Source organism: Brassica oleracea, chromosome C5 (genome assembly GCF_000695525.1).
Source record: "Brassica oleracea var. oleracea cultivar TO1000 chromosome C5, BOL, whole genome shotgun sequence".
NCBI lineage: Eukaryota > Viridiplantae > Streptophyta > Magnoliopsida > Brassicales > Brassicaceae > Brassica > Brassica oleracea.
In genome coordinates, this window is record NC_027752.1 from 37,517,682 (window position 1) to 37,523,122 (window position 5,441).

General features: G+C 41.0%; 1 pseudogene; it reads right to left on the bottom strand.

The window, feature by feature from the left end:
• Nucleotides 1-2,526: 2,526 nt before the first annotated feature.
• Nucleotides 2,527-5,441, bottom strand: part of LOC106292231 — a 7,004-nt pseudogene continuing 4,089 nt past the window's right edge.

Here is a 5,441-nt window from a genome sequence, read left to right on the forward strand (position 1 = left end):
TTGGTATTCTTCCGTAAGCAATCTCGTGTTCGGATCCAAATGAGGTCGATCGATCCAAGAACGAAAATAATTTGAAGAAGACATGTTTTTTATGAATCAAATTCGTGTGTAAAGAGAGTAAGAGGGAGGATGAAGATATGGAGTGAATGAAGAGGAAGAGGGGTGCTTGTATTTATAGTTGAAATCCTACCGATAGACCGAGAAAATTCCGACGGAATACCGACGGAAATGGCTAGTTCGTCGGAATTTCCTCGGAATTTTTAAAATCCCCCAACGGCTCTCTAACGGCTATAATATATCCTCGGAATTCATCGGTTTTTCCGAGGAATACATTTTTCCTCGGTATTCCATAAGAATATTCCGACGGATTGATATTTCCTCGGAATTCCGTCGGTATATTCCGAGGAAATTCCGAGGAAACCAAATTTTGTGTTTCCTCGGAAATTCCTCGGGATATTCCGAGGATTTCATTTTCCGTCGGAATATCCGTCAGAATACCGCTGTTTTCTTGTAGTGATTTACTTTTTATTTATTTTGTTCTCGCTTGGATTTTGTGTGTTTTAGTGTTTTTTTGGTAGTTTAATACAAGTTTCTGATTCAAAAATACAAAGTAGATTAAGAGAGACCAAAAATTCAAATTTTTTATTTATTTTATTGTGTAGAATATTTGATATGTAATTATGCTCTTATAGTCTCTTACTGTTATAGCTTTTTTGTTTTAGGGAGACGTAGACCGAAATAAAAATCGAAGAAAACTAAAATGATTAAGAATAAGTTATCCTCATGTTTAAATCATAATACATATATTAATAACTATTTGGTAAAATGATTATGCCCGCATGTGCGGGCAAAACACTTAGTTTTACATAAAACAAGAGTTAAGCACATATCATACATACATAATTTATTACCAAATTTTTATTTTGTTCCTAGATTGTGTTTGATAGAGAATTGAATCACAATACTAAAAGGGAAATTTTCTCAGAATCTAGCCATGCCACGTCATAGAAAATATTCAACCAATTAGAACATTTTATTTTTGGGTCTGGGCTTAAAGTTTGTTTACAGTGGACTCAGGTGTGTGGGCTTCGTTTGGTTTAGGTTTGGGCTTTATTTTTCATTGAACTAAACCTAGAAACCTAAAAATCTAAGGCGCTGAATTGACGAGGCTCTTCTCCTCTACCACAGAGTCTGCATTGATTTTAGGTATGATCGTGACATCTGCATTGATAATATGGAAGGCGTTGATGTGTGTGACTGGCACAGAGTCTCCAGTAGTGGATGTTCTCTCTCGAAGCATGGAACCTGCCTTTAAGAGAGTTAAGTTTTAATCTTTTGGTTCTGTTTACTTGACTATGACCAACCTTGCACACCTTGCACATAATCTTCGGGTGGTTGTTTTGTAATCTGTTTGAGGGTAATGTTAAGCACATATCATACATACATAATTTATTACCAAATTTTTATTTTGTTCCTAGATTGTGTTTGATAGAGAATTGAATATAATTAATTTGATGAATTTTGGGGCTGTGCCTTGAGCTTATTTTTTTGGCAAAGGGTTTTCATTCATCAGATACCGAAATAAGAAGTAGCAAGCTTACAAAAAGAATAGAGAAAAAGGGGGAAAGAAACTCAGAGATTGCAGGCTTTGTTTTGGAACAAAAAAACAAGTCAATCACCAGACGTGTGAAAACAGGTGGTTTCTTGACTCCAAGGAGGTACCACAAAGAAGACAAGTTCTTTCAATATCAATGCCCCATGATGATAGCCTGTCAAGCGTAGGGTTCCGGTTGAGAATAAAGAGCCATGAAGTTGTAGCATGACGTGGAATGGCTGCCTAATGCCAAACTAGAGTAGCCCAAGCACAAGGTTCCTTCTTTATTCTAATGGAGTTCCACACCAACATTGAGATGAATTTCGGCTGATGAACCTTGCCCTAAACCGACCATATTGGCTAATCAGTTTGGGCTGATAGGGTCACAGCAGTTAAGTGAGCATGGAGCAATAGTTGGCGCTCTGAGCGAGCAGGAGAGAGTAATCCCTAAACGTGTCAGGCCATCACTTCCCAGAAAATGATATAAGGGACCAAAAGGTGCCTTAAGCTTCTTAAGGAATACTTGCCTGCCAATGCACATAGATAAACTTGTGATATAACGCTGGTTTGATCTCATGAACACCCTCTCTTCACATGTTGCTTCTTCGAGTGTAACACATTTAGTTTTGGCTCTTGAATTCTTTTATCGCAACGTATAAACGAATCAATCATCAGAAACTCCCGGTTCATTATTCTAAAAACTGCTTAACAATGAAAAAAAGAACCTACTATAAGCACTTAACGATCAAGAGATAAAACATCAATGATTAAGAGATAACACCAACACCGTAACACCCAAAACATAAACTATCTAACACATTCAGAACTGTAAACAGTCAAAAACCGAAACATTAATTGAAGATCAGTCCACAAAAACACTAAAAAAATTAAATATTCGAAGACGTGTAAAGAACTATAAAGATCAACCCAAATTAACATTCAACACTGAAAAATCCTTTCCGGTGGTTTATAACCACTAATGCCGGTTTTTTTCTTTTTCGTTCTCGTGTCATTACTCCACCCTGTTGGATTCGAACCAAGCTTGGAACATAATTGAAAATAAGTGGCCATTTAAATGCTCCTCTGGGGATTTTCATCAACCGATTGTCCTCTCCAACAATGCATACCATGTCTTTTCCCGTAAATCCCATTGTTTCGCATAATACGGCCACTTTCTGCTCCTCGTCGATAAAGAAAGTTGTTTCACTTGAAAGATCTATCTGAGGATTATTCTCATCTAGTTCCAGTGATAGAAACTTACTCCACGACACAAGTTTGGTCTGATCAATCTTATCATGTGTCGTCATCCATATCTCAATCTTTGGACGTGTATCGGAAATGACACTATATAACACTGATAGTCGTTCTTCTCTAACAACTGAGAGAGCTGCAGGAACAAAATCATCAACGACACTCGGAAAACGAAGAGACAAACACCTAAACTTCTCTGTTGAAAAATCGAAACTAAGTAAGAGATCTTCTTCGTCATTTTTATCGGCAATACAATAAATATTCCCCTTCAAAGACACTGCCTTTGATTGCTGCAGTTTTTGGGAAACACGTCATTAAGATCCTTCCACGAATGAGACTCAAAATCATAGATTCCACAGTCAACAACTTGAGGTTCTACGCCAAGAAAATCCCAGCTGCACCTCAAGATTTTATAGGTTTGGCAAGACTTGTTATTTTCGTATCCAAGGGAAAACTCCGAATGATCCTTGTAACGACCACTGTATGGGATCCACCTGATTTGGCCAGTACAAGGGTTTCAAACCACGAGTCTAAAGTCCCATGTCCTGCATAACAATAACCCGTCGCAGTGAAATATTTTAAATATCTTGAATTGTTTCGGATTGTGGAAATCGTTTAGGCTCTGCAAAGTTTCTGGATCAACAACGTTGTCGTGAATCCCATTGAGATTTACATTCATTGAATAAACCTTTGAATCACTCAACGTGAGAACCTTACACTGCTTTGGTGCTTTATCCATATGCTTCTTGATGAACTCGTGATCTTTCAATAGAGCGTTCCATTGCTTGCAAGTAAAACTTAATCGTAATAATAAGAACAAAAAAACGCTCTCTAGCTCGGTTCCCAATGGCGAACCCCTGGTTCCCTTCTGGTAGTGCTTCTGCCTTCAGTCCGCCGCTTGACACCGCTGGTGACAGTCGCTCCTCCACCCCTCCACTCCCCCCTGACCCTCCTGACCCATCTTGTCCTTTCCAAGATCCCATGTTTCCTCCCCTTTCTTTCTCCAAACCCACTCTGTCTTTCTCTACGAACTGCCTATCTTGGGCCTGTAGATAAGACTTCTGCTTCTGCCTTCCCCCCCCCCCCTCTGCTGCCTCCCTCAACTGCTCAGGCCCCAGAACCTGTTGCATCTGTGACTGATTCTCGAACTACTGTTCCTGGATCTAGATCTGGAAATACTGTAGCTCACCTTCCAGTTTCTAAAAACCTTATCCAAAACCCTCCTACTCCTCCATCACCCACCCTTACTGCTGCAACTACTAGTTCTTCCCCTCCTCTTATCCTTGACACTCCACTAAACCCTAATGCTTTTACTCCTCCTACTCTAAACTCTGCCCCTCCTTTTAAAGCCGCTTCAAATACAAACAATACCCAAACTAATAAACCAGCTCGCCCTCAACCTCCCCTAGTTGAACGCCTCAGACTTTCAAATGATAAATCCCTCTCGAGACTCGCTCCGGTCTCGATCTCTGATACTGGAAGGCCTTGTGTCTTAATTCCTGACAGTGTCTTTTTAAAAGGGGCAGAAATGCACAAATATTTCATTGTCCGCCACTTCAACGGCAGGCTTCCACCATTCAGTCAGATCCAGAGTGTTCTGAATCATATGTGGGGGTAAAGGTAAAAGGGTCGAGATTCACAACAACCCTCTATCTCACTCCATGCTCGTTCGGATCCCCAATGACTATCTACGCCAAAAAAATTTGGAGAAGAATGTATGGTACATGGGAGATTCCATGTTCCATGCTTATCAATGGAGCTCCAGCTCTGATAACTCAACACCAAGAGAAGCTATCCAAATTTGGGCTCATTTGACGGTATAAAGAGGGCCTCAGTTTAGTTGCAGGGTTGATAGGTGAATCTAAGGAGACAGATGAGTTTACCTTAAACCTTGTCAGTCTGGAGCTTTCTCATGTGAAGGTAGAAGTCAACTTATCTGAGCCACTGCCTCGGGTGGTCGAGTTTGTAAGGCAGAGTGGAGAAGTCGTTGAAGTGCAAGTAGACTACCCCTGGGTACCTCCTACTTGTACACACTGTAAAGCGTTGGGTCATATCTCTCGGAATTGCCTTCTAATGCCTGCTCAAATGCAAAAAGATTCCTCACCAGGATCCAAAGCACAGAAAAGAGTGGCACCTAAGGCTGCCCCCAAAGGAAAAACTTATGTTCGTGTTGGTGTTGGCCCTCCTCTGATTCCTGCTGCTCACCACTCTGATCATGTTGCTGCCTCCTCTGCATCTATTTCCTCTGCCATTACTAATCAACTATTTGCACCCCCCATCCTACCCCTCCACCCCCTGTTGCTCCCGAAGCTCCACCCCCTCTTTCCTCTGACCCCTCACCAGCCAAATTATCCATCACCAACACTGAACTTTCAACCTCCAAAAAACTTTCTCCTCTACTCCATGCTTCCTCCTCTCCTCTCACCCTCTCCTCCCCTGAAGCGTTTTTGTCCCTTATTAGCCCTCTTGTAACCACTGAAAAAGCATCCCTTAAACGTTCAAATTCCATTCCTAGCCTTCACTCCTTTCCCTCTTATATGAGCCAACTTGCCAACTTTACTTCCCTCCCACCCTTAACCCCTAACATCCCTTCCCC